General features: G+C 42.3%; 1 protein-coding gene across 2 annotated transcripts in view; it reads left to right on the forward strand.

The window, feature by feature from the left end:
• Nucleotides 1-26,634, forward strand: part of Lcp1 (lymphocyte cytosolic protein 1) — an 89,617-nt gene that overhangs the window by 11,273 nt on the left and 51,710 nt on the right. For both annotated transcript variants that reach the window (XM_055609894.1, XM_055609893.1), the window contains exons 2-3: nucleotides 24,802-24,866; nucleotides 26,388-26,499. The gene's annotated coding sequence lies outside the window, so the exon portion shown is untranslated. The remainder of the gene's footprint in view (nucleotides 1-24,801; nucleotides 24,867-26,387; nucleotides 26,500-26,634) is intronic.

Here is a 26,634-nt window from a genome sequence, read left to right on the forward strand (position 1 = left end):
CACACACACACACACACACACACACACACACACACACACACACACACGGCGTGAGAGGGGATCTCTCTGTAAGTTCAAATGACATTTCCCCAGTCTCTGGTGTCCTCAATCCCTCCTGGTCCTTACACTCTTTCGGTCTCCTCTTCTGTGGGCTTCCCTGAGCTCTGAAGGATGGGATTTGATGGAGGCATCCTGTTTGGAATTGTGTGTTCTGAGGTCTCTCTGTTCCAATGTCTGGCTCTGGGTTTCTGTTTTTGCTCTCAGCTGCTTCAGGAGGAAGGGTCTCTGAGGAAGGTTGAACAAGGCATTGATTGATCTATGAGTATAGCAGAATGTCATTAGAAGAACTTTTATTGTTACTTTTTTTTTTTCCTTTTAGACCAGTAGTGTTTGATTTTACTATACATCTCTAGGCTATCTAGTCTCTGGTTCTTGGTCACCCAAGCAATTTTGGGTATGGGTTCTGTCTCGTGGAATGGGCCTTAAATCAAATTAGACATCGGTTGGCTACTCCCACAAGCTTTGTGCCACCTACCCCTAGCATATTTTGCAGACGGCACAGATTGTGGCTGGGTTGGTGTTTATGTTTGTCTTTTGGTAGCCTGCAAAGTACCTTCCTGTACCAAAGGCACTAAAATGAAGGTTCTGTGTAGGCACTAGCTCGATCTCTCCCTGTTCAGTAAGTTGTGTGGGTGTCGTCATCAGCCATGAGCCCTTGCTGCCAGTTTGTGGAGAACAACCCATACTCTAGGACTGGGCTGTTTAGAGATTTCCACAGGACCCCTTCGGCCAACACAGTTGGATGTAACCCCAGTCCTGTTACTGGAAGCTTTGTTTGGTGACAAGAGATGGCCAAGTGGGACTCCATCTCCTTCATTATTCGGAAGCTTCATTAGGATTGCCCTCATATGCTTTAGGAAGTTTCCACTGTACTAGCTTTCCATACCATTCCCAAATGCCCCTCAATTCCAGCTGCTTCTCCCCGAATTTCCTCCTTCAACCCTGCTGTCCCTCCCCTTCCCCTACCTACCCTATCTGCCCATTCCCATCCCCCACCCCCGTCCACCCATATAATCTATTCTACACCCCCCTCCTGAGGAGATCTATGTGACACCCCTGTTCCCAAGTTCCTTCCTCTATGCCTAACTTCCCTGGGTCTTTAGAATGTAGTTTGATTATCATTTATTAACAAATATATACCATCTTTTTTTTTTTCTTTCTGGATCTGTGTTACCTCACTCAGGGTAATTTTTTTTTTCTAATTCCATGCATTTGCCTGCAAATTTCATGATGTCCTTTTATTTAAACAGCTGAGTAATCCTTCATTGTGTAGGTGTACTACATTTTATTTATCCATTCTTCAGTTGACATCTAGGTTGTTTCCAGGTGCTGGCTATTATGAATAGACAGCAATGAATACGGTTGAGCAAGCATCCTTGTGGTAGCGTAAAGTGTCCTTTGAGTATATGCCCAAACGTGGGATGGCTGTTTCTTGAGACAGGCCATTTCCCATGTTTCTGAGGGACGACCACACTGACTTTCATAGTGGCGGTACATGTTTGCTCTCCCACCAGCAATGGACGAATGTTTCCCCTTATTCTGCATCCTGGCCAGTGTGCGCTGTCACTCGTGTTATTGATCGTGGCCATTCTGACAGGTATAAGATGGCATCTCAAAGCAATTTTTATTTTCAGTCCCCTGATGGCTAAGAATAGTGAACATTTCTCTAAGTGTTGAAGATTTTCTTGATTGATGGTTGAGATGGGTGGATCCCAGGCCACTGTGGGCAGTGCCTAGGCTAGTGGGTCCTGTATGGTGTGAGAAATCTGACTCAGGAAGCTGTGGAGAACAAGCCACTAAGCAGCAGTCATCCATGGCCTCTGCATTAGTTCTTGCCTACAGGTTATTACCCTACTTATGGTATTATCCATTTCCTTTTTATGAGCAAAATACAACTATTGTTTAATTTTTAAATCCTGGCTAACTGGACCATATGACACGTTAAATGTTAATCAAGAAACAGTAGAACCTAAGGCATGAAATGTTCTTGTTATTAGAGATTGATGGCCTTAGCATAATTTGGATAAGAAGATTTAACCCGAGTTTTTAGTTATGTCTAGCTAAAGTAAATGAAGTTAAAAATACTTTGTTAAGCATAGACATGTTATAGGGCACTTGATACTGTTGTAGTTGTTTTGTATTAACATTTTTAGCATTAATAAAAACATATGAATGCATGTGTTTTCACACACACACACACACACACACACACACATATATATATGGAAAAAGTTTGTTTTGACTGTAAGAATTTGATTTAAAACATAGATAACTCAATATGGAGGGGTTTTTTTTGAAGATTTAAAATAAATTTCTGTCAATTTAAAAGCTAGATTTATTAATCCAAATTAAATAATGAGAAAAATTGTTTCCATAAAGACTAAATATACTTAAATCTTTAAACATGACAACTGGTTTTGAGTAAGGTAAGGGTTCTGGGTAACAAGCAATCATATCAAAAACAGTTTATGAAAGAAAATAATATCGTCACTTAAAACTTCATTAAAACCAAGATTATTGTTCTGTTATTATTTAGGGATATATCAAGTACAACATGAACTATCATGAGCAAATTTAAAAACGTGATTATGAAAGGATTTAAGAGACACAGAAAAATGAGGGAAATGCTTGGTTACTTGTGGCACTTGCTTATTAGTGGAGTTGCAGATGATCGTCAACCAGCAATTCTGAAGTCTCTGTGAGTGTGTTCCCAGATAAGCCGGTGTGTTTGATGACAGGAAGCTCATGTCTGCAGCCCAGGAGTGGCTAGAAGGGCCTGGATACAGTCTTCTTCCTCCAGTCAGCACATGAGCTTTGATGTCCTATGGTGTTTTTCTTTTACTTGATGAAATCTTCTGGTTTTCTTTATCCTGCGGTAGTGACACTATAACTTTGAATTTGCAGTTATCATAGTTATAAGTCCTTTCTAGTTGTGTATGTTTTGCTAATAGAGATAGTATACATAGTTTTTACTTAAGCGTTTGTATAGGACACCAAATACTTCTAGTGTGTATTTTTCAAAAAGAATCGATCTTAGAAGAAAGCCAAAACTTTGACCAGTTTTGACAATTTATTAGTATTATTTGCTTATCTAATAGGCTAGAGCTTATAAACAGATTTAAATTAATTTTTTATTAAAAGAATTTATTAAAAAGAATTTCACAATCACAATGTAATTTAGTAGGAATGCCTCAAATAGGAACAAGTTTCTAAACAGAATTTTTCCTGTGGGTAACAAGCAAAGGCTTTGCCCTATGGGAAAACATTAAAAAAAAGAAAAACTAACCACATCTTTTAAATGTCTATTTAATAAAAGAATAAGACAAAGTTCTTGTTTTTTTTTTAAGCCATTTTTATGAACATTGCTAAGAATAGATTAACACTTAAGAAAATACTGTTGTAAACACAGAATCAAACATAAATTCTATTTCAGGATATTGAATTTTGCCCTTAAAATTTTAATAACCTTATACTTGACTTAGTTATAGCTGTGACTACTTTCTTTAAGTTTTATTTTCACAATATTTCTACAACTTATTTCCATCTTCTAACTTTATTCTCATCCCTCTCCATTTTGGGACAATCTTTGATCTCCCATATAAAATCCTTTCTCACCCCAAGCCATTTGCCCTCCCGAAGCTTCTTTTTACCAAAAAGATATATCTATAACCATTCCTGTAGTGTGACAGTTTTTTAAATCATTGTTACTATTATTAGCATAGAGTTTGTCTTTCTGAGTGAGGATTGATCATCTTACCCAGCGTCCTATCCTTTCATTTAAAACAAGCTTTTTTATTTTTTTTCATTTAAAAACTCTTGTAAATTGTCCTAAAGAAAGCCGTCAGACCATTAGCCATCTCTCCTTATTTCATTTAAATGGTCGCATTGATCAAATACACCCTTTATCTTTTGTTATTCTTTTGTCCCTCTAATTTGTGGGTTAGGGATGCGGCCAATGATAGCCTGTTGGGACTTTTTCCCTTAAAATTTTTAGTTTTACTGTGAGCCAAAAGGGAGTGGATCTAGCGTAACAATTTTAGTTTGCAGGAGTACTTACAAGCCAGTTTGGAAAGGAGTGAATGATACAAAACTAGAAGCAGACAGTGCATACGCCTGCAGCAACACAGGAGATTTAAAAAACAAACAAACAGATTTTTAAAATTATTGTTTACTTGGATTATATCTCCTGTAAGCTTCACTGCAGAAAAGAAAACTTGACACAGACCTTTAGTAAACATATGTGTCCGTTATTTCAAAGGAGCTCCAGCTAAAATAAAAACATTTAATAGCTTTTATATTGACATTTTAAAATAAAATTTATAATTAATCTATAGTTATTTAGAACCTGTTTTGGAAGGAAATCCTTATCAAAATCTACATTTAAAGCATTAAATTTTATAGTTGAATGAAATCTTTATCTTATGATCTAATGAATGTTTTCATACAAATGATTAGTGCTTCAAGGTTTTGTGAAACAATAGACCGAAGATATCATCTTAATTGGTTTTAAGATGTTCAGAGTATCTGAGTTTGTGAGAGTCTGTATTCATCAGTTATCAAAATTTTCACATTTGTAAATATGTGCGTATATATTTTAACATACACGCACATATGTAAAAAAACCAAAATGTCCAGTTTGTTCGTTTTTTAAAAATTCAAACGACACATAATGAAAATAATTATGATAGATACACATGACACGAATTCATACAATTACATGAAATCTAGGTACATTCGGTTGTTTTTGTTTTTGTTTCTTTCTTTTTTTAAGTAGGAAATTTATGTCTCTGTCTCTTTAAGAAGTGAGAAAGCTGTCATAGCATAAAAGATCAAAAGGTGAAGTTTGTCATGTGGGCTTGAGGTAAAGGTCTTTTCCTCTTTTTGAGAGCTAAATAGCTGAAGGGGAGATGCCTTTACTGACGAAAATGTTTTTCTCAACCTTATTGTAGGCCGAAGGTTTTCTTTTCTTTCTTTCTTCCTTTTTTTTTTTTTTTTTTAAACTCTTGATTTCTGGTGAAGCTAAATCATATTTCCCATAGTTCCACGTATCTGAAAAGAAAAGGGAAAGCAATAAAAGTATTTACTTTGCTTTGTTTTGCTGTTGTTTGTTGCGTTGTGTTGCATCACCTCCTGGCCTCGAGTTAGCCCTGAGGATGGTTCCCATCCTGCATCTGGCCTGACTCCCATCTGGATTGGGCAGCCTGCTCTGTTCCGTACGGCCACTTCCGCAGCACTTGGTCATTGCAAATGCTCAGGTGGCCACCTTTTAGAAACTCTCATAAAGTGAGAACATACAAAGCTTAAAATTGTTTAGTTTGATCTTCAAAGTGCTAGAAGTCAGCCCAGTCTTCAGACTATCATTGGGATTCCCTCGTCCTAAGCCACTGGTTCTCAGCCTTCCTAAAGCTGCGATCCTTTAATACAGTTCCTCATGTTGCAACCGTAGGATTATTTTTGTTGCTACTTCCTAACTCTAATTTTGCTATTGTTGTGAATTGTAATGTAAACACCTTATATATAGGGTGTTTGGTATCCGACCTCCAGAGGGGTCTCATAGGGTGAGAACCACTGTCCTGAGCTATTAGCATTACAGATAGCAGAAAAGCAGAGTGCCAAGATTTCCGGTTCAAACGAAGTATGGAAGCATTTACTCCCAATGTTGCTTTGGAGAGGTCGGAAGCTGCTCTGTTGGAACTAGAAGCCTGTCTTAGGATATCTGGGGCTCGGCTCTTATGACTTCCCGAGAAAAGTCATATGCTGGTCCATCTGGTCCAAGGACAGAGTAAGGATGTCCATTTTGTGTTCTAGTGGCACTCAAACACTTAGCCAGAAAAAAACTGCAAGGATAGGAACCCAAGGTATCATGCAAGCAGTGCTTAGCAGAGTAGACCAGACAAGAGACAGACAAGGAAACTCACTAATGACATTTCAAGGTGAATCTCAACACCTGAAGTTTTAGCTTTTAGGGGATGGAGATGTAACTTCCCATCATCCTTAGCAGCCTGAGGAAGTCTCTCAAGCTTTAGGGACCTCAAGTCTGGCCAAACTGGGATTTGTGGCTCCAATGATGAAAAGACTTTTCATACTATATATTAAAGATACTGTAATGCAAACGTACAGAGACACTTACGGGGGAAATCGGGCAGCTCCAAGTGTGAGTACAGGTCCCCGAAGGAAAGCCGCCATTACAGATGTAGCATGGAATCCCTCTTCCTTTCTCCTTCTCTCTCTCTCTCTTTTTCTCATTTTCTTTTGTCTTAAAATAGGCCATAGTTTTTGCCTTTGATACCAAGTTTTGTCCTGTTAGGTGATAAAGAATTCAGAGGAAGACTAGAGAGTAGGGGATTATTCGCAGAATTTATTTCTAATTCTGATATAACCTCTAAAGTTTTAAAAATAAATTTCTTATTCATTTTCAACATCTTTTTTCTAAACTCTCACATAGCTTTAGAGCTTTTATTAACTTTTGTAAATTACCAATTTTATAATCCACTCCCTCTTTAAAGATGACTTTTACATTCCATTTAATTGTTGCCTTTGGTTTCATTGCCAAAGACTTTTAGTTTTGAGCCCCAAATACTGGTTTTGGAGCATCAAATGTTCCCTGTTGAGGAAAAGGCAATGCAATGTCATCTTTAGTTACATTTCCCGATTCTCACAATACTTGCAAATTGAAAGTCATAACCCCTTTTGGCGCACTGGATGAGGGTTTATCTCTAAACTGCCTATGTTTTGGAAACTCTTTCTTTCTTTCTTTCTTTCTTTCTTTCTTTCTTTCTTTCTTTCTTTCTTTCTCTCTCTCTCTCTCTCTCTCTCTCTCGTTTTTTTCTTTTCTTTTTCTTCTTTTTCCTGAAAAACCCTAAGCCTATTTACACCTTCTAGGGACATAGGTTTGGGATCAGGCTTTTGTACTGTTTCTAAGATAACGCTTTCTGGGCATTCTCCCAGTGATTTCTCGCACTGGGTCTCAGCAGGATCCTCCTGCATCTGGATGCAGGATGGTCAAACCCTGTGTGTGTCTTCCCAGATGAGCCGATCGGGTTATTTCCGACACAGGAATGGAGTGTGTTTGTCGCTGGTTGCCCACTGTGGGGAGTCTCTCCTGGCAATGCCACAATGTTGGGTGGTAGGGAATAAGAGCCACTTTATGAGCAGGCGCTCATAAAATCCCCTAGCCAAAGGCTTAGCAAGGTTGGCAAGCCAGGGAAGGCGTGGAAAAATGGAGAATTTGGTATCTGAGGAGTGCCAGCAGATAGAGGCCAAACGGTAAAAAGTCACAGTGCTCCAGGAGCAAAGAAAACCAAGATCAGCCAAAACAGAAACCAAAGTGCCTCCAAAGGTCTAAACACACGCTGAAGATATGCCGAACAGTCAGGATCCCAAAACGCCTCTGGAGATCTGAAAGCAAGCAAACAAACTCGAAAAACAAAACAAATGTCTAGACCAAAATACTTCCAAAGCAAACAAACAAAATAGATAACCTTAAACCAAATGCTTTGAAAGAAAACAAAACAAAACAAACAAAGAACCTGAGAGGAATCTGCCTAATAGGATCCTTAAACAACTAGCTCAGAGCAAACAAAGGGTCCATTGAGCAAACAGAGGAGAGCTGACAGTGCCCTGAAAGAAAGAACTCATCGCAGGCCCCAGAGGATATAATGCCAGAAGGTCCGTGACAGCGCCTCACTTCCATTCAAGTGACTCCTCTTGGTAAAAAGTGAATCAATCATTCTTGGAGCCCCACATCGGGTACTATAACCATTGATGAATAAAAAACAAACATGCAAAAAAATAAATAAATAAAACAAAGAACAACCATAACTCTCACCTCAAATGGGGATAGAGTTTATTCTAGAGCCAAATACGACTAATCATGACTCAGGAACATCAGAAGTACATTCCAGCCAACCAGGGAAATCTCAGTGATCGGCCTCAGCTGCTAACTCATATCATTCTTAGCCCTTTGGTAGAAAATAAATAAATAAATAAATAGGATAGGGCTTTGTTAACGCATTACAAAAGCTTCTTATTTGTTAGTCCCAGGATGTTAAGTCTGATTCATAAACAAGCAATGGCTGTTTAGGGGGCTGAAGCTAGCCCAAGATAATTTCTAACTAGGCTCTAGACCTGCAACATTCCAGCCTCCCCATGTCACTGAAGTTCTGATCGATCAGCCTTCGCAGGTGGCTTCCTTTTAGCAATGCTCATTCACACAGGCGCTCAGTCTCCCTGGAGAATGGGCGTGAGATATAAGTACAGAAGGGTACTCCAGTACCAGGGCACTAGCAGGCAGGGTTCGGCCTTGAGGAGTATTCTGAATGGAGGCCACATGACTGCCATACTTTTAAGTGCTGATGAGAAAAGTAGTGGCTCTGAGGAAATAAGGACTAACTGCTAAACAAAGACCCCATGGGCGTCACCAAATTATCAGTTTAGAGACAGCAAAGGAAGGGCTGAACTAGCACAGAGTGAGTGGCAGGTAGCCTGGGTGACGGTACAGACCCCGGGCCTTGAAAGGGTGAGCATCAGATTCAAGGCCAAAATTGGACTCAGTCCTACCGCTGTTAAAATGCCTAGTTTGGCTTCTGTGTATGTTTTGTATTTTGTTGTAAAGTTGATTTTCCATTTACAGTTCTTACCTAACAGCAGCTGTCAGCAGCCAGATCACGTCAAATTTCGTGTTTGCTTGTGTAGCAGAAATTGGTGAGGACAACTCTGGATGTCTCAGATGTTCCCATGTATTTACTCATTGGAGAAATTCTAGTGTGATTGATTCTCCCAACCTGGGGCTTAAGGAAGATGAAGCAGTCTCTAGCCAGCAGACTTCCAGGTATCAGGGGCTTTCACAAGGAGATGAGCTTATATCAAACGGGAGAGAGGCTGGGTGCAGGCTCTGCTGTGGAACCACGCTTAGAAAAGTATAAGGAGAGACCCTCTTCCTTCTGTCACATGGGTCCTGATGGCCTCTCTTCAGAGCTGCCTCCATGCTCTCTATCTCTGGTGCTGCGGTTTGACCTCTCCCTTGCCACACTGTTGCCTGTCTGTCTACGATGTTAATAATTCTTTCAATAAACTCCTTACCCTTACCGTCCACCTCCGTGTCCTCTTGAATCTCACATCCAAGATCTTTCAAGAGCGATGCTGAATTTATATTATAATGTTATGATGATGTTATCATGAAAAGCCGTAAGGATGATGACTAGAACTTTTGGAGCACCTACTAGCTAAGTCATCGTATTCAGGAACCCCCTGCAGTTCCTCGTTTACCTCTTGCAGCTGCACTGTGACGTAAGCACCGTTCATATTTCCTCTTTTGCTGATAAGGAAACTGGGCCTTAGAAGCGTTAAACTTCTAAGCATTAAGCACATGGTAGATGGTAAATCGAAGCCCTCAAACTAAAGCAGGAGTGTTGCCAAATTGAGAGCAGCTCCCCCAAAACAAAAACAAAACAAACAAATAGCCCCAAAAACAAAGAAGGAGGGACTTTAACCAGAGCCACTAGAACTATAGCTAAACTCAAGGATGGGCCTGGACCACAGGTCATTGCCAGTCTACAGTGCTGAGCCACTTTCCTAGACCAGCTTGCTTTGGCTGAACACATTGTGATTTACCAATTTAGACTGAGGCTATCTTGCTATGTCATGTCAAGCCTTGGTTCTCTTTCAGTTCCTTGGAAGTATGCAGCTGAAGAGCATGTTAAAAATCCAGCTAAAAAATTAGGCACATCGTATACGAGAACATTCAGAACGTTCCCATTTCTCCTTTCATTTGTGAAAACTGGACTTTTCATAGGCTCCCTGGGATATCTTCATCGGATATTTGACGCTCTTTTGTGTCATGTAGAGCACACCAGGTGCTCAGGGTTGGGACCGGATAGTGGTTTAGTAAGTACTTGGATGAATCAAAATCTAGAACCTGTATCTTGCTGACTCCAGAAGGCTATTTTCAAGGCCACTTGTCCATTGATCCTCAGTGACTATCGTGGACACCTAGAAGTATGTCCACTAAAGTGGGGTATGAGTCAGCCCTGTGAAACTTTAAAAGTCATGGCTACTTTTCTCCTTAGAAGCCATTTTCAGTCTATCCAACACTCTCTAGAATTTTCTGATACTGGCTATCTAAGAAATTAAAGTTTGGTGAAGCTAAGTAGAAGGCATATAGGAATTCTTTTATCTACTTTTACACCCTTTTGGGTAATTTCAAAATTAAAATTTGAAGGGAAGATATGAACCTGTAATAGCTAGCCTCAGACGTCATAAACCAGTGCCTAAGTCAGAGCTCCATGTCTTCTTTGTGTGACTCCTCACCCCTCTCTTGAGATCGGTGTTGAGTAGACTTCAGCCAGCCCTTGTGATCAGAACTTTCTGACCTCATCTGCTTCTACTCTTCCCTTCATTGTTGCCGTACCACGTCAGCCTTTAAGAGGAATAGCACACTTTTCTTCAGGGCATCTGCACTCCTTCCGTTTGCCTGGAATTCCTATCACCCAAGTATCTGCAAGCTTGCTCCGTGTTCCCGCCTGTCAGCCCTTTCTCCCTCATGTTTCTGCTCAAATATTGCTTTCTCAGAAAGGCCTCTTTAGGTAATTCTGTTTAGAACTCAATTCCACATCACTCTCTTCCACCCATGCGCTATACTTCATATGCACAAACTTCCGTTTTGCTTCCCGGCCTGATTTTTTTCTCCATAGGGTTTGCCGCTATTGTATACTTAGTCGCCTTGTGTGCTATCTCTCTCCAAGCTAGAATGTGGGACTCCTTGCAGTCAGGAACCGATCTCTTATTCATGCCCTGTTGTATCTCCAGTACCTCTGATAGTATCTGTTCATGGGGGGAGTATGCAGCAAATTTCTGATGAGCAAATGAAGGAGTGTGTGGCCCTGAACCACAACCTGAAGACAGACTCGGGAGAAACAGACTTTGAATCAATGGAATTGTCTATACCTTGCACACTTTCAGCAATAATTAAACCTGACATCTTAATTACACAGTCTCAGTGTACTAAGCACCCAATATTTGCCACGCCAAAGGTTTCCCTACTTCCTAGATGATGATAATGATCTGTTTATATATACACACCTATATTTAAAACTAGGTTTTAAATATAGATAACACAGTGCATCTGTTTATATATACACATATATATTTAAAACTAGGTTCTATGTATGAGAGGGACCATACTATGTTTGTCTCTCTTCCTTATTTGCTTCTCTCATCACCTTCTTTTATATCTCCTCATCCTCCTTTATATTTTCCGGTCCACTTTCATATCCTGTACGTATAATACGTGTGTGTGTATTAATCAGAGTAACAGAACATATAGAATGAATTTTCCTACATATGTTATAGAATGTATAGAATGAATCTTTATAGAATATATATAGAACTTATAGAATGAATCTTTCAATATCTCTTTATATTAATTAGATAAATATATATTCATTATAAATTATATAATATATTAAGATATATCATAATATATATTATGTGTTTTATAGAGAGAGAGAAAGAGAGAGAAAAAAAAAAGAGACAGAGAAAGATTTATTAGAATGACTTACAGCCTATGGTCCAACCAATCCAACAATGGCTGGCTATAAATGGAACGTCCGAGAATCCAGTAGTTGCTCAGTTCACAAGGCTGAATGTCTCAGCTGGTCTTCAGTAGACGCCATGCCAATGAAGAAATGGACTTGCTAGTGAGGCGAGAGCAAATAGGCAAAGAGCAAAATTTTCCCTCTTCTTCCATATCCTTTTTTTCTTTTAATTTTTTTTAATTATACTTTGTATCCCCCCCATAGCTCCCTCCCTCCTCCCCTCCCAATCCCACCCTCCCTCCTTCTTCTCCACCCATCCAAATCCACTGATAGAGGAGGTATTCCTCTCCTTCCTTCTGATCTTAGTCTATCAGGTCTCATCAGGACTGGCTGCATTGTCTTCCTCTGTGCCCTGGTAAGGCTACTCCCCCCTCAGGGGGAGGTGATCAAAGATCCTTCTGTAGACTTCCAGTAGAAGGTGTGGCCCAGATTAGATCTGGATTAAATATCTGGATTAAAGGTGTGTCTTCCTACCTCAAGATCCAGGTTAAAGAGTACCGTCTTTTTACCTCAAGATCCAGGTTAAAGAGTACCGTCTTTTCCCAGCTTCAAAGATCTGAGTTAGGTTTAGTCAGGTTGAAAACCAGGAATAGCTATCACAATGTATACGCTCCACATAGGTGAGAAAGCATGGGCTATTTTTCTTTTTAAATCTATCTTATTTTATATTTCGCATACTAATTTCTATCTATTTTCCTAAAAATGACATAATTTATAATTGAATCATACTCTCATATATGCATTTCTTTGCCTGGTCATCTCTTAGTAGATGTCTAAAATGCTTCCTATCTTCGTGTTGTGAGTTGTATTTACTAAGCATGGGTGTGCAAGGATCTCTGTTCTGTGATGATGTATATTCCCAGGAGTGACATGTGTCAGTCATATGTTAGGTCTATGATTGCTTGTTTTTGAGAAACCTTCATGCTTATTTTCACAGTGCTTATATTGTTTACATTCTTGGCCATAATGAATAAGGGCTCTTGTTTCATTCTCCTACATGTGGATACTCAGTTCTCCAATCACCATTTGTAAAAGAGGCTGTCTGTTCTCCAGTGAATGTTTTTGACAGCTCTGTCAGCAGTTAGATGGATGTGGTGGTGTGTGTGTTTATTTCTGGTTCCTTTATTCTGTTCCATGCGTGCTTTATTGGACATTACCTTGCTGTGTATTTTCATCTCTGAAATATGCTGGTTCTATAAACTGGCCAGATTTCCTGACTTCTCTGCGGTGTCACCGTAACCTCTTCTGGCCTGGCAGACTTCGTCTTTATCTTGCTCAAATGTCGCAGTCCAGTCCCAAGAATCAACATCTCCTGCGTGTTTAGACAGTGAGTCTCAGTGTTGGCCCTGGCTCGCCGTCCTCCCTTCTCTGCAGGAGGGAGGCTTCATGTGTCCCTTTGGTTTGCCTCTTGTTCCAATTGACCATTGCTACAACCCCAGCTGGGCCTTGCGGTCGTTGCCAGGTACCTAATCCTCAGCCATGATCCCCAGCCTTTTCCTTAGTAGCTACTTCCGCTCCAGCTCCTGGTTTGCCATTAGGATAATCTGAACTGGCCTGTTTCATTTCCTGTTCTGCTTAGATCAAATTCCCTGTAGTTCTTCCTGTTTTCAGATTTTATTTAGAAAATCATGTGTAGGGGTGTTTTGATTATACGCATGTGTGTGCACATGTCTGCTTGTTGTCCACAGAGGTCAGAATGGGGTATTGGATCCCCTGGCTCTGAAGTTACAGCCGGTTGTGAAGCACAGTGTTGGTGTTGGAACTGAACACAGGTCCTCTGTAGGAGCATCAACTGCTCTTCATTGCTGAGCCATCTCTCCAGCACCCATATGGCCTGGTCCTTCTTACCTGCTTGCCTTGTATCTGTTTAAAGTCCTTTATTGTATACTGTAACCACTGGCTTACTGAAAAAGCAGGAGAGGGCCTGGAATAAGGAAATGGTGTCATATGAGCCAGCTTGAAGTTGCACTGACATCCTTTGACCTAGTACATGGAGAGATAGTAGCTGATTCATATCTCTATTTAAAGAATGGAGAACATGACCAGAGATGTTTCCAGAGTACAGCTGCAGGGAACCAAAGTAGACAAAGATATGTTTTTTCCCATTCGAGACTCAGTTGCCTTACTGTTAAAAAGAGAAAATACTGAGACTGTTAAATGTTATCTTGTTAAGGCACCTGTAATGGACACCTAATAGATGCAAATAAAAGTCCTACTTGAGATTTGAGAGAACATGTGTGTGCACGCACAACCTTGTAGAGGCCAAAGAACAACCTCAGGTGTCATTCCTCAGGTATCATCTGCATTTTTTCCCCTCTGAGATGCATTCTCTCACCTGCAGGAAGCTCACTAAATGTTGGCTGGTCCTGCAGCAAGCTCATCCACCTGCCTCCCTGCCCCAGGGCTGAGCTCACAGGCACATGCCACTAGGCTTTCTGTTGTTTTTATGAGGGGTTTATCAGGGCTCTGGGGATGGAACTCAGGTCCTGATGTTTGCAAGGAAAGGACTTCACTGACTGAGCTGTTTCTCCAGCTCCCTACTGATATCCAAAGAAGAAAAGACGGGATAGACTTGATGACAGAGTGAAACATTGACGTTTTAATGTAAATCACACTCTGGTTTCTCTTCCATAGAAACAACCATTTTCCCCAGAATGTGGCCCTTTCCTCCACTATTGGCTCCAAAGTTTTGGATGCTGTGCTTATATTTTGATTGCTTAGATTCATGTACATAAAGATGAATATACACACTTGCCATTAGAAGTGAATTTGGTCCTCACCTATAATTATCTAAAATAAGTTATAACAATGTTATAGTCAAATTATAGTTTTTATAATAACTATCAAAATCATCATAACTGGACTGGGGAATGGTTTAGTGGGTAAAGTACTTGCCATGCAGTATGCTGGCTTGATTTCTAATCCACAAACCCACACAAAGCCAGGCAGGGCTGTACATGTCTCTAATCCCAGAACTCCTCCAGGAGTGACATCTGAGGCTGTCCTCTGACCATGACATGCACCCAGAGGTATACGCATACGTGTGACCACATTCATACACACACACACACACACATACACACACACACACACACACACACACATACAAATAAAAACTCATAAAAGAAAAAAACATTCCCAAGCAATGGTGTGTACTATGATTTTGTATCTTTTTAATTCACTAGGTTCCTACATACTTATATGAATACTACATGGAACTCTCTAACAAAGCTAGAAGAAGACAAAACAAAAACAAAACCCAACAAAACAAAGCATGCATCCACTCTTCTCCTGGAGAGGATCCTCTGAAGTCCCCGTCCTTCTGTCTGGTCTCTGCCCCTCTTCAAGAGAACGTCACCTGTCTTCGCCTCATCCTGGGAAGCTCTTTCTTCTCTTCGGGGCTGGAAGCCCCAGGCCTTCCACTCCCTTAGTCTACTTCCTTTTTTAAATGGGGCACATCCTCTACTGGATTCCTAAGAATACATGGGACAAGTTTTTTCTTGAGATATTTAACTGCTGAAAACACATATGGCCTATTTGCATTCTTGGAAACTCACCATGAAAACTTTTTTTTTTCCTAAATTGGAAAGGGATCTCTGCAGCGGGCTCCGGATTACAACATTGCTATTGAGAAAGCTGGAGCCTTTCTGACTTAATGGTACCTCTGTCATTTCTGATTCTCTTTCTTGAAATGTCAAGTTTTCTCCTTTACATCCACTGTCCTGAAGTGTTCACATGGTACTTCTCAGTGTGGGTCTGTGTGTGCCCACTGTGTGAGGTTCTCAGCGTGGGTCTGTGTGTGCCCACTGTGTGAGGTTCTCAGGCTAGTTCCCAGCGTGGGTCTGTGTGCACCCATGTGTGAGGTTCTCACGATAGCTCTCGGTGTGCACCCATGTGTGAGGTTCCTCGGATTCCCTTCAATCTGGAAACCTAAGTCTTCCCGTTCTGAGATATTCTCTTTCCTTAACTGTCCTCCTTTTTTCCTTTTGTCCTCTCCTCCCTCCCCTGGTTATTTCCCCAGGTTCCCTTTCTCTAGCATTGCATTTATTTGCATATTGTACAGCTGTGTTAGTTTTCTACCATCCCACTCCCCCCCCCCTCTGATTCTCTGCCTCTTGGTCCTCATGCCCTGCTATCAGAACTTTTCAAGCTCCTCCTCAAGTTCCTATTTAGAGTCCTCTTTCTCATAGTGCTCCTCACATTTACCTTCCTTTCCATTTTGCGAGATTATCGTACAATTTCACAAACTGTGTAATTCAGAAGAACAGAAACACTTGAGCTCATGGTTTGGAGGACTGGAGTCTGTCCCAAGGTGTGGCACAAGGTAAGGTCTTCTTACTATGCCATCACATGGTAGGAGGTGAAGGTAAGAACAAGAGGGAGCTGAATCCCCCTTTGTAATAGCACTAGCCCCACCCGTAAGGGGCAAAGCCACCAGGGCTAATAACCTCTCTAAAGTCTCATCTCCTAACTCCGTCTCAAGGGCAGGCAGACTGTCACAGGAATCTATACAGGAGCAAATACTCAACCCATAGCAATGGCTAAGAGCGTTTTCCCTTTCCCTGCATTTCTTTTGTTATAGCAAAGTGAAGCACAGGACATATTTCTGCTCCATGTGTAAACTGCCAAGCTTTCTGTGTTTAGGCTCCATCTTGCACCCCTGGGGCTCCTTCAAAAGGACCCCCTAGCCCAGAGTCCTGCGTTCTGCTGACACCCGTTGTACGATGGTGTATATGTGTTTTGTCACATCACAGACTAGGGGTTCAGCTGAAGTACTTCCACAGTCTGTGTATCTCATAGCCTCTAACTCCCTCCTGGACTCTCCTGCTTTATGAGCCGGTCTTCAACAAGATAGAGTTCTAGGAGGCCAAGGGTCGAGTTGGCTCTGTTAGCTTCTCAACACAGTACCAAGCATTTCACAGATATCCGTTCTAAATATTAATAAGGAAGACCACGCTGGGTTTGAAGAATGAGATTGAAAGCGCAGGGAACACATGTGGGAAAGACTGCTGGTGAGAGAAAGCAAGGCACACAACGAACCTGACTACACAGCTGAGTAGTTTGACTCTCAAGAATGCAGTGCCCGGGAGTGCGTGAAGGAGACGGGTGGGGCAGGGAACCGAGCTCAGCTATGGTAGCCTTCAGTCTATGTTTATACCAAGTCTTAGGGTTTTCCAGAGAGGCAGACAAGGCTAGATAGATGTGTATGCGAATGAACACCCCCAAGAGATTTATAAGAAGTGACTTGTGTGATTACAGAGGCTGATGGTTTTCAAGACTTTTAGGAAAGTCCCTGACATAGATCTACTCTGAACTCTAGTACACTTGAGACCCAGGAAAGGCCCAGGGCTTCAGTGTAGGTGCAAAGGGAAGAAGTCAGTGTCCCAGTTCTAGGCAACTAGCCAGGGGAAATTCTCTCTTCCACATATGAGTAATTCACATCATCTTGGAGTGGGGATGGGGCTGCCTTTTCCTGAATCCAGGCCTTTGGTGGCTTAGATAAAGGCCACCGATATTAGGGAGGGCCTCGTGCTTTACTCCATCTTCCAATCAAAACTCACCTAAATGCACCGTGTTTGGCTGGGTACCTGGGTGTGCTACTAGCCGGCCAAGTTGACCGTAACAACAGTTGTCATCCTCTCCAAGCAATAACTACTTTAGGATCTGTACTGGCTTTCTCAGGGTTGTGACAATAGTGACCACCAACTGAATGATCTAATGTAACAGAAATGCATCGTAAGTTCTCAAAGCTACAAGATTAGAATGAAAGGTGTTGGCAGGTCGGCTCCTTCTGAAAGTTGTACATCTTCTTGCTCCATGTCTCTGTCTTAGTTCCTGATGGCTTCCAGGCATCCTTTGTCATCCTTGCTTATAACGACATCACTCTGATTTCTGTGCCCGCATTTCCCCTTTTTAAAGGAAGACAGTAATAGAGTCCATCCCAATGATCTCATCTTAACTTAATCATCTCCAAACATCCCATTTCCAAATAAGGCCACACTTATAGGTACTTCTGTACAGCACCTTCACTGGGATAAAATTCAGTATGAAAGCATAAATGGGAGGTAGCATGGTTGTGCCTGTGTTTTAGAAAAAACCGTAAGGCTGGAACAGGGGAGAATCAAGTTGAAGGCACCTGGAGGTGGAGGTTGGCCCTCAGCTGGGTACAAGGTGATGGTCCCAGCAATGGGACGAGAGATAGATAGACCTTAAGGAGAGAAAATGACTGACTACCTATCATGAAAGGAGGAGACTGAATGAAATAAAAAAGGGAGCCAAGGAGCACCCCATTTCTGGATGGGAAACTGGGTGGTGGATGGCTGCACCGTTCAGTGAGTCCAGGAGCTCAGAGGGAGCAGTGTGAGATGATTGTAAGTTTAGTAAACAGCTGCCTTGTTCACGGCTGTCCACAGTTGTCACTGGAATGCTTTAATCTGTCTCCTGAAACTAAACTCCCCTCGGGGGTGCCTGATGTCCTCACCTTTGCACAACTTTCCACACTCCCAACTCTTCTGCTCCTTTCCAGATGCTCTTTTCTGTGGCCAATTCCTGATATTTAGTTAAAAATGCAGAATTGTGTTTTGAGGCCTCCAAGCATCCCAAGCATGTAACAAGGCATTCAGCACTTCTCAGTGTGGCCCAGGGAACCCACCCCTCAGGCCCTCTTTCCCCCCAATCCCCTTCATGTGGTTAAAGTAGCTTGGTGTTTCCCATACAGGCTTTCCCAGCTCACTGCCACATCAGGACCAGAGTCTTGATTTTTTTTTTCTTCCTCCTGTTTCCCCTGTGTTCATTCCTGCTTACATAGCACAGCTGTACTACAGTACAGGGAGTACATCCTCTCCTCCCGTCACTCTTTTGCTCACTAGGTACATGAAGTTGCTCATCACCCTCTTGGATAATTTCTGAATTCTGCCTCCATTCTTTTTTTTTTTTTTTGGTCTTATAGAAACAAGATGATTCTTCTGATCTTTATCAGTCTTCTGATATACCTAACGTATTTCCCATTTGCCAATAAGACTCCTCTCCTTCCCCTTCTCCCCATCCCCCGTTCTCTCACTGCTACCTCACTTCCAATTGTGTCTTAGAACACTGACCCTCCTGGGCACAGGGACCTGAAGACTACATGCCCTTCAGACCCTGCGTTCTGACCCTGACTGAGATGTTTTCATTCACCACCAACTTTTTCTTTCTTTTCCTTTTAGGGCTCTTAGGTCCTAAAGCACTTGTCTACAAGTCATTGTTGATGTTTCTAGCACTCTACTTTTCATTGTCAACTGAACTTTATGATTGCATGCCTGTGTGTGTTTAAGCGCCTTTATCTATGAGGAATAGATGAATGTGTGTTGACATGAGAACAGCCATCTCAAGGACCCTCATGCCTCAAACTCTTGGGACTAGCAAGAGCTGTTCCAGGTCAGGTTATAAGAATGACAAGGTCTTCCCATAGTCCACATACGGATGTTGATGAATGATTGACCTTTACTTAAAGCCAAGATGTGAAGAAACACCAACCATGTCTTCCTCCTCCTGCTATATAGTCCCCTGTCTATTTTCATTTCATATGTAACATATTACATATTTATACTATACACAGGAGAAAGAGAATGTGCTTTTTGTCTTTTTAAACTTGGCTTACTTTACTTAATATGTACATTTTCATAAAAATAACAGAATTCATTTCTTCTAATAACTGCAGCCTGAGACTGCTCCCCTACAGAGACCTGCCAATCTACCTCCTCTTTTGTGCTATTGATAACAAAGGAGCTAGGTTTCTGAGCGGCTGCTGGCGTGTCTCTGTCTGTACACAGCCTATCTGATCCCAGCGTTTTCTACTTGTATCTGTCATTTTCTCTTTCCCCATCACCCCATTCAGCCCAAGTCCAGAACCATTCAGGTTGTGGCATTTACTTAATCATCAGGCTCTTACTTCAAACATACTGTATGCTAGGCACCCCAAAAACAGAACTAAAAGACAGACTCACAAACTCAAAGGTAACCTTGAGCTTACTACACACACTAAAATTCTAACACCTCATGTTAATCACTATGGTAGAGAGGCACAGAGAGCACTAAAAAGACACGACAGGCAGAGGGCCAGGCAGATGTACAACTGAAACCACACCACGCTGTCATCACACTCCTGTCAGGATGACTATTATAAAAGTATCGAAGGACAAGTGGCGTGGAGAATGTGGAGAAAGAGAAACACTTGCATACTGTTGGTCAGAATGTAAATTAGTTTGGCTATTATGGGAAGCAGCACGAAGGTTCCTTTAAAAGGTTAAAATCAGAACTACCATATGACCCGCAATCATTTTTCTGGGTAGATGTTCAAAGGAATTAAAACCAGCCTTTGGGAGTGAGGTCTGTACTTCCGTGTATGTTGAAACACGATTGACAAGGACCAGGTTGTGCTGTCAGCCTAAGGACTCGTCAGCTGACAAACAAATTAAGAAATTGTGTGTATAAACGCACACCAGAATACTATACATCCTTTAAAAGAAATGTGTCACTTGAAACAATGATCAATATGGATGATACTATGTTAAGTGAAATAAGCCAGGCAGGCATGGAAAGATACATACCGCATGGTACCTATCTCTCATACGTAGAATCTTAAGCCGCTGAACTTGCAGAAGCAAAGAGTAGTCCGGAATTGTGGAGGAAGGACAAAGGGGGAAATGCTCATCAAATGGTACAGACTTCAGATGGAGGAGTAAACTCTAGAGGTCTGTTTAACAGCATAGTGACTACACTTAATGTATCATATACTTGAAAACTGCCTTTCAGTGTTGTCATTACAAAATGATAAGTTTGTGAGATGAGGAATACACACAACTTCAGGCTTTCTGTGTGTGTGTATGTGTGTGTGTGTGTGTGTGTGAGAGAGAGAGAGAGAGAGAGAGAGAGAGAGAGAGAGAAATGGGGAAGCAAGGCAGGGCTGGTTAGAGGTTAAATTTAGTGTCTTCTTCCTTTGCTTATCACCTGGGTTAGTGCGGATCAAGACAGGCTAGTGAACCTGGAACTTGTCCAATAGGCCGCACGGTTCAAGCCTCTGGAATTCTATGTTCATCTACCCAGTGCTGATGTTACAGGCACACATGTGCCACCACACTTGGCTTTTCCATATGAGTACTGGGTGGGGAGGGTTGGACTTGGGGCTTCACGATTGTGCAGCAAGCATGTTCCCCACCTAACCGTCTACCCAGACCCACATGTTGTCAATTAAGGAACAACAAAGGACTAGGGAGACGGCTTGGTGGTTGAAGCACTTGTAAAAGCATGAGGACAAGGGTTCAGATTCCCTAGCAGTCACACACATCCAGGTGAATGCTGCAGACTGTCTATAACCCCAGTGATCTCCAGGCAGAGCCAAGGAACCGCTGGAGCAAGCTGACCAGCTAGACTAGCTCAACTAGTGAGCTGTAGGTTCAAGTGGAAGGGAGCTCTGCCTTTGTATGTACAGTAGAGAGTGGTTGAGGAAGACACCTGATGTCAAGCTCTGGCTTCCACATGCACCCCAACTCATGCAGACATGCACATCCATGTATACGCACACCACACACAAATAGACACACATTTTAGAAGCCGGGTGTGGTGGCCCAGGCCTTTAATCCCAGCAATGGAGAGGCCGAGGCAGGTGGATCTCTGTGAGTTCACTACCAGACTACAGGCCCAGGTTCCAGGACAGCCAGAGCTACATATAGAGAGACCCTGTCTCAAATGAACAAGAATTTAAACAATAAAGAGAATGGAAGAGTAGGACAGTATGGGTCTGTGCTTGAGAAATATTTAGATGCTGGCCAGAAAATGGGAAGGGAGAGAGAGTGGTGGACATCATTTCAGACAGAAGGGCTAGTGGGAGACATAAACACTACTACATACATCCCAAATGAGTGGCTTCTGGAGAGCAGGCACTGCCGCCTCCCAGCACCTAACGTGCATTTGATATAGACAAATTCAATCCCTGTCTTAATTAGCTGAGAAGGCAAATGATTCTTTAAACAACATGACATTCACAAGCTAAATCAAAGAGCTAACATAAATATCAACCTAAAATTCATTCTTGAAGTGTGATAGGCCTTTCGGAGAATTTATATAAGCAGTTACCACATGGAGGGCAACTTAACATCTTTCTAATGCTAATTTTAGCATCCTTAACTGAAAAGGGTTGGTAATAAAAGCTAATTGTAGTTGTTATTGTCGGGTAGATCATGGAAGGAAAATGGTTGCTTGCAGCTGCAAATTGGATTTTCATAAAATGTCAAACCCATAAAAGTGTCACCTCTACAGTATTCCTAAATATTAAAAAATGAAATTCTGAAAATGATGCAGGTTACAGCTGTTTCAAAGAGCGACAGTTCACGTACCTGTGACTTACGAGAAGTCCCAAGACACTCACTGACATTTTCTGACCCATGTTCACTGACAGATGCAGGTGAGATGAATGTGCGCCCATCTCCTGCAGGCCCCACCCTGGGAATGCAAGACCCCCTCCACTTTGTAAGCAGGTCAGCTACTGCTCGGGGGTTTTAAAGCTCACCCACCCATCAAGCAAGCACGTAAAGGTTTGAAAATAAACCTACAGAAAATCAAAGTGTGACCCTAAATATTTTGGTGGAAGAGTAAACATGTAACATCATGCTTCCTTTTAGCAAAATAAACCCAAAAAGCAAGTAAATAGAAATGAAATAAGCAGATGAAATGTTTAGAAGCACAGCCAAAGATCTGGAGTTAAAGATCGTTAAGAGACTAACTCTGATTATAGCTTGCACTGGATTTGGGCAAGGCAGTGGCTTTTTGTAGTTCAACTTACATGCATTTTGGACAACACACACACACACACACACACACACACACACACACACTCTCTTCTGTTACAGGGTTACTTGTAAAATCCATTAACAGGCTCTACACAGTATCCTCATTTCTGTTAAATTTTAGCTAAATATGTTTTGTGGACTGGTGCTTTATAAACAGTCTTGGGGTGATGCACAACTTCTAAAATGATGTGCACATCTTGTTTGGTTAAAAAGCAAAGCCATGCAAAATATGTATACAAATATTCATGGCAGTGCCATTCATAACATCAAAGCAGCAGAACTGCCCAAATGGCCACCAGCTGACTAGTGGGCCATAAAATGTAGTGTAGTCTCAAACGTGGGACCTTCTTTTATGAAGATGAACAGAGGACCAGTGAGATGGCTCAGCAGGTAAGGGCGTTGCTGCCAATCTTGAAGACTTGAGTTTGATTCCATGTGCCCAGATGGTGAAAGAGAACTGACTCCCAAAAATTGGGACTTCCAGCCCCAACAATGTGTGCCTTGGCCTGTAAAACCCACAAAATAAGTAAAATAGAATGTAATTAAAAATGAAACGGAATAAAGTAGTGATACGTGGCATGACATGGATGGGCCTTGAAAACTTGCTGAGTGAGAAAAACCAACCAAATATACACAAGAAAACATGGTCATCAAACACACCTGTAATCCCCAAGCTCAGGAGACTGAGACAAAAGGATTGAGAGTTCGAGGCCTACCTAACAAAACTCTGGCTCAACCAAACACAAAAGCTACCAGAGCCAGGCATGGTGGCACATGCCTTTAATCTCAGCACTTGAAAGGTAAAGGCAGACAGATATCAGTATACAGAAAGAGTTTCAGGACAGCCAGGGCTATACAGTGAAACCCAGTCTCAAACAACAACAAACAAATAAACAAACAAAGGCTACAGGAAGCCACGGTTCTGTTTCCGTGATATGTTGAGAACAGACAAACCCATTGAGAGGGAAGTAGTCATTGTGGAGGCTGAGGATGTGGGAGATGCGGAAATTGGTATTGGGTTTCTTTTGGGGATGATAAAAATATTCTTGAATTGTATAACATGGTGTGTATACAAATCTGATCATAGGATAAAAGTACTTTGAAAGAGTAAATGCTACGCCACGTGAATGAATCATATGTCAATAAACGTACTATGAAGCTGAAGAAAAGAATATTTAGCTCATGTGTTATGAAGGAGGAATAAGTGAAATGATATAAGTGAATGGTCTAGTCCACAGCCTGGCATAAATATTAAGAGAAGAGTCAGCACTCACACAGGACTCACTTTGTGACAGGCAGTCTTCCCAGATCAGTACACATCAGTGCATTTAATCTTCCCCACAAGTGCACAAAGCAGATACTGCTCTGGGGCATCTTCTAGATGAAGATCTCGAGGCCAATGCAATTAAGTAATCTACCTGAAGTCATACAACCAGTCCATCAGTTAAGGTGATCTTTGACCCCACTTCCCTGCTCTAGAACTTTTACTGGGCCACCCCACTGTGCAGGTGATCTGGTCTTAGAGATTGAGGTTGTAATTTCAAAGCAGGCCTGGGAAACAGATGAATTCTGGGAGGATAGGAGGGATAGAGAGAAGCCAAAGCAGAGGCTGGGCTCAGTGGAAGAGGGGCAGCGGAGACGTAGAGCTTATGGAGGGAAGGTGGGAGAGCTATCTGGGTGCAGAGCAAAAGAGAATGTACTGCTTGCAGAGAAACTAAACACAATAAAACTCAGAGTTCTTCTCCTGTTTAATAATAACAAATGATTTTAAACCCTGCGAAAAGCACAGCCTTGCCTGGGATGGTCTGGTGTAATTCCTGCTCCACAGCTGCCTACCTCTGGGTAGATTCTCATCACTGGGAGAGGCAGATGGGGAGATTACAAGGGAGGGACCCGGGTGGTGAAATCCAGCATGTGGCTGGGGGCAGTGACAGGTGGCTGAGGACGAGCAGAGCTGAGCCGGTGCCGAGGGAGAAGGGGCTGTGTCAGTTGATAAGGTGGTGATAAGCGATGACCTGCTCGGTGGCTTTCATCTTACCCAGTGGATGTGCTGTCATGACCCAACCGGATGGAACCAGATGACTGGAACCAGATTCTTGCTGGAACTCCGCAAGTTTCACTTCAGTTCCCCTCAAATCTGTGCCTGCTTCCCATCACGCTGTTCTTCTCAGCCGTCTCTTGAGCATGTTTCCCTGCGCCAGGCTTTGTCCTCCTGGAGAGCAATGGTTGTGCTTTATTTCTGTCCCAGCGTCCAGTTTGGCAGATACTCACACACTAAAGGAACCGATGCATGAGTATGTTGCCCTCCTTTTCTTTTATAGATACCTCGGGTCTCCTGTGATCAGGCACAAGCGCATACAGAATGCTCCTGTTTTCTGTCTGCTGGGTAAGCAAAATATGGTTTGGTCCCTTTTCATGAGGCGTGGCTGTTGGGCCTCTACTCCATTCTGAAACTACACGAGTGCAGAAGCAGATGGGCAGATACCCGGTCAGCACACTTTTCCCCTTAAGAAGACCATGGAGCTCTATCTACAGGAGCTCTCCTGTAGATCACTGAGTGAGGACTGTTCCCAGGGGTGAAAGCCATCAGCATTTTACTGCTGTGTAATGTTGTCGGTCCCATAGGAAAAATGCCTGGGTGTTCCTTTGAACTGAGTCAGGTATCCTTGAGTCCTCTCTGCCACATATTAATTGGGATCCTACTCAGCACCTGACTCTTACCCAGGACATCCAAAGGAGTTGTCAGTTCTTCCTAGAACCATTTCTAGAAAGTTCTTTAGGACCATGTCTAGAGAGACTTGAACCTTCTCCATGTCTTCCCATTCTTTAGCAATAGAAACCCTGTGGGTTTCTGAGTACAAACTTGCCTCATTGGGCTGGTGGAGGAGATCAACGAAAAGGTTTTATCGAAACCTTAGAAGTTAAGACCAAGAACTTTTGAAGGCAACTGGAAAAAGCCAAGGAAGATGGAGGCTGTGGAATAATGCTATGCCTTGACAGCAGTTGTGGCTCCTAGAAAACACAGATGCCTGTAGAATAAGCAGGCATCTACACCATCTGACCTGGTAGCATACAACCCCGAGGCTAAAGGACAGCATCTCTGTTACTGCTGGAAGTATATTGACTGCAGGAAATGTGTAGATGACTGTACTCGATATTTGGTTCAGCACAACCCAGATCCAGTTGTCGGCAGGGAGCTCGTCTCTATGAAGGAACGAGGCTAGCCTTGTAGCGATAGCTGCCAGTAGGATTCACCATTCTTCTTTACAGGAAACGTTTAAATAATTGAACTCTCTAATTGGGTTAAAGAGATCCATAGCTCATGGGTGTTCTATAAATAAAAAACTGAGTAAATAATATAGTAACCTTCCTTTATGGATCCTGCACTTAAAGAGATCATTTTGGTTTGTTTGTTTGTTTGTTTGTTTGTTTGTTTTGAGAGTGGGAGGGGCTGGTTTTAAATGGTGTAAAAGAGAGAGGAAGGTTGGTTTTGGATGGGCAGGCTCTTCCATGGAAATCCCTTTCAGCTTGTCTCAGGTACATGCCACCTTTTCCCTCAGATCTTTTCATTAGAAGTGAATAATTTGTTTATCCCTGCTGAAAGTGGGTAATCTCTGGGGTTTTGCTTTTAGCAACTAGAGTCAGACAGAAGAGTTCAGCCAAGGAGCTGACCTTCGCTCCCTATCTGTGATCAGAAGGGCTTAAGTAGCCCAGGGCCTCCTGAGAGAGACCCAGGGAAAGAGGAAAATGCTCACAAAGAGGAAGTGGAAGGTGGCTTCAGGATTTCACTGTGACCTGTTGTCAGGTGATCTGCTGGTAGGAGGAGACATGAAAAAAAAAAGTTGAGTAAAATGTCCTTATAAAGACAAAATCTATTTCTTTCCTGCCTGGTGATTTGCCACTGCAGTTACTTCCTGCCTTGTGACCACACAGCCTGCTTGACAGGGCTGCTCTGCAGATCTGAAGGACTGGCCTTTCTGACCACACAGCAGTGCTACTGAGGACAGCGTCCCGGCAAGGTAAAGTTGCTTCTTGTCCCTTTGCTTGTTGGAAGTGTTTGGGACACAGTTGGGGCTCTGCTGCTGGGGGCTGGGGGAATTCGCCTTGAAAGGCGTGAGCACCTGTCCTATGAGCACTGTGGGTCTTTCCTCCCA

The sequence above is a fragment of the Psammomys obesus genome, unplaced genomic scaffold (assembly GCF_907164565.1).
Source record: "Psammomys obesus unplaced genomic scaffold, mPsaObe1.curated_primary_1811, whole genome shotgun sequence".
Taxonomy (NCBI): Eukaryota; Metazoa; Chordata; class Mammalia; order Rodentia; family Muridae; genus Psammomys; species Psammomys obesus.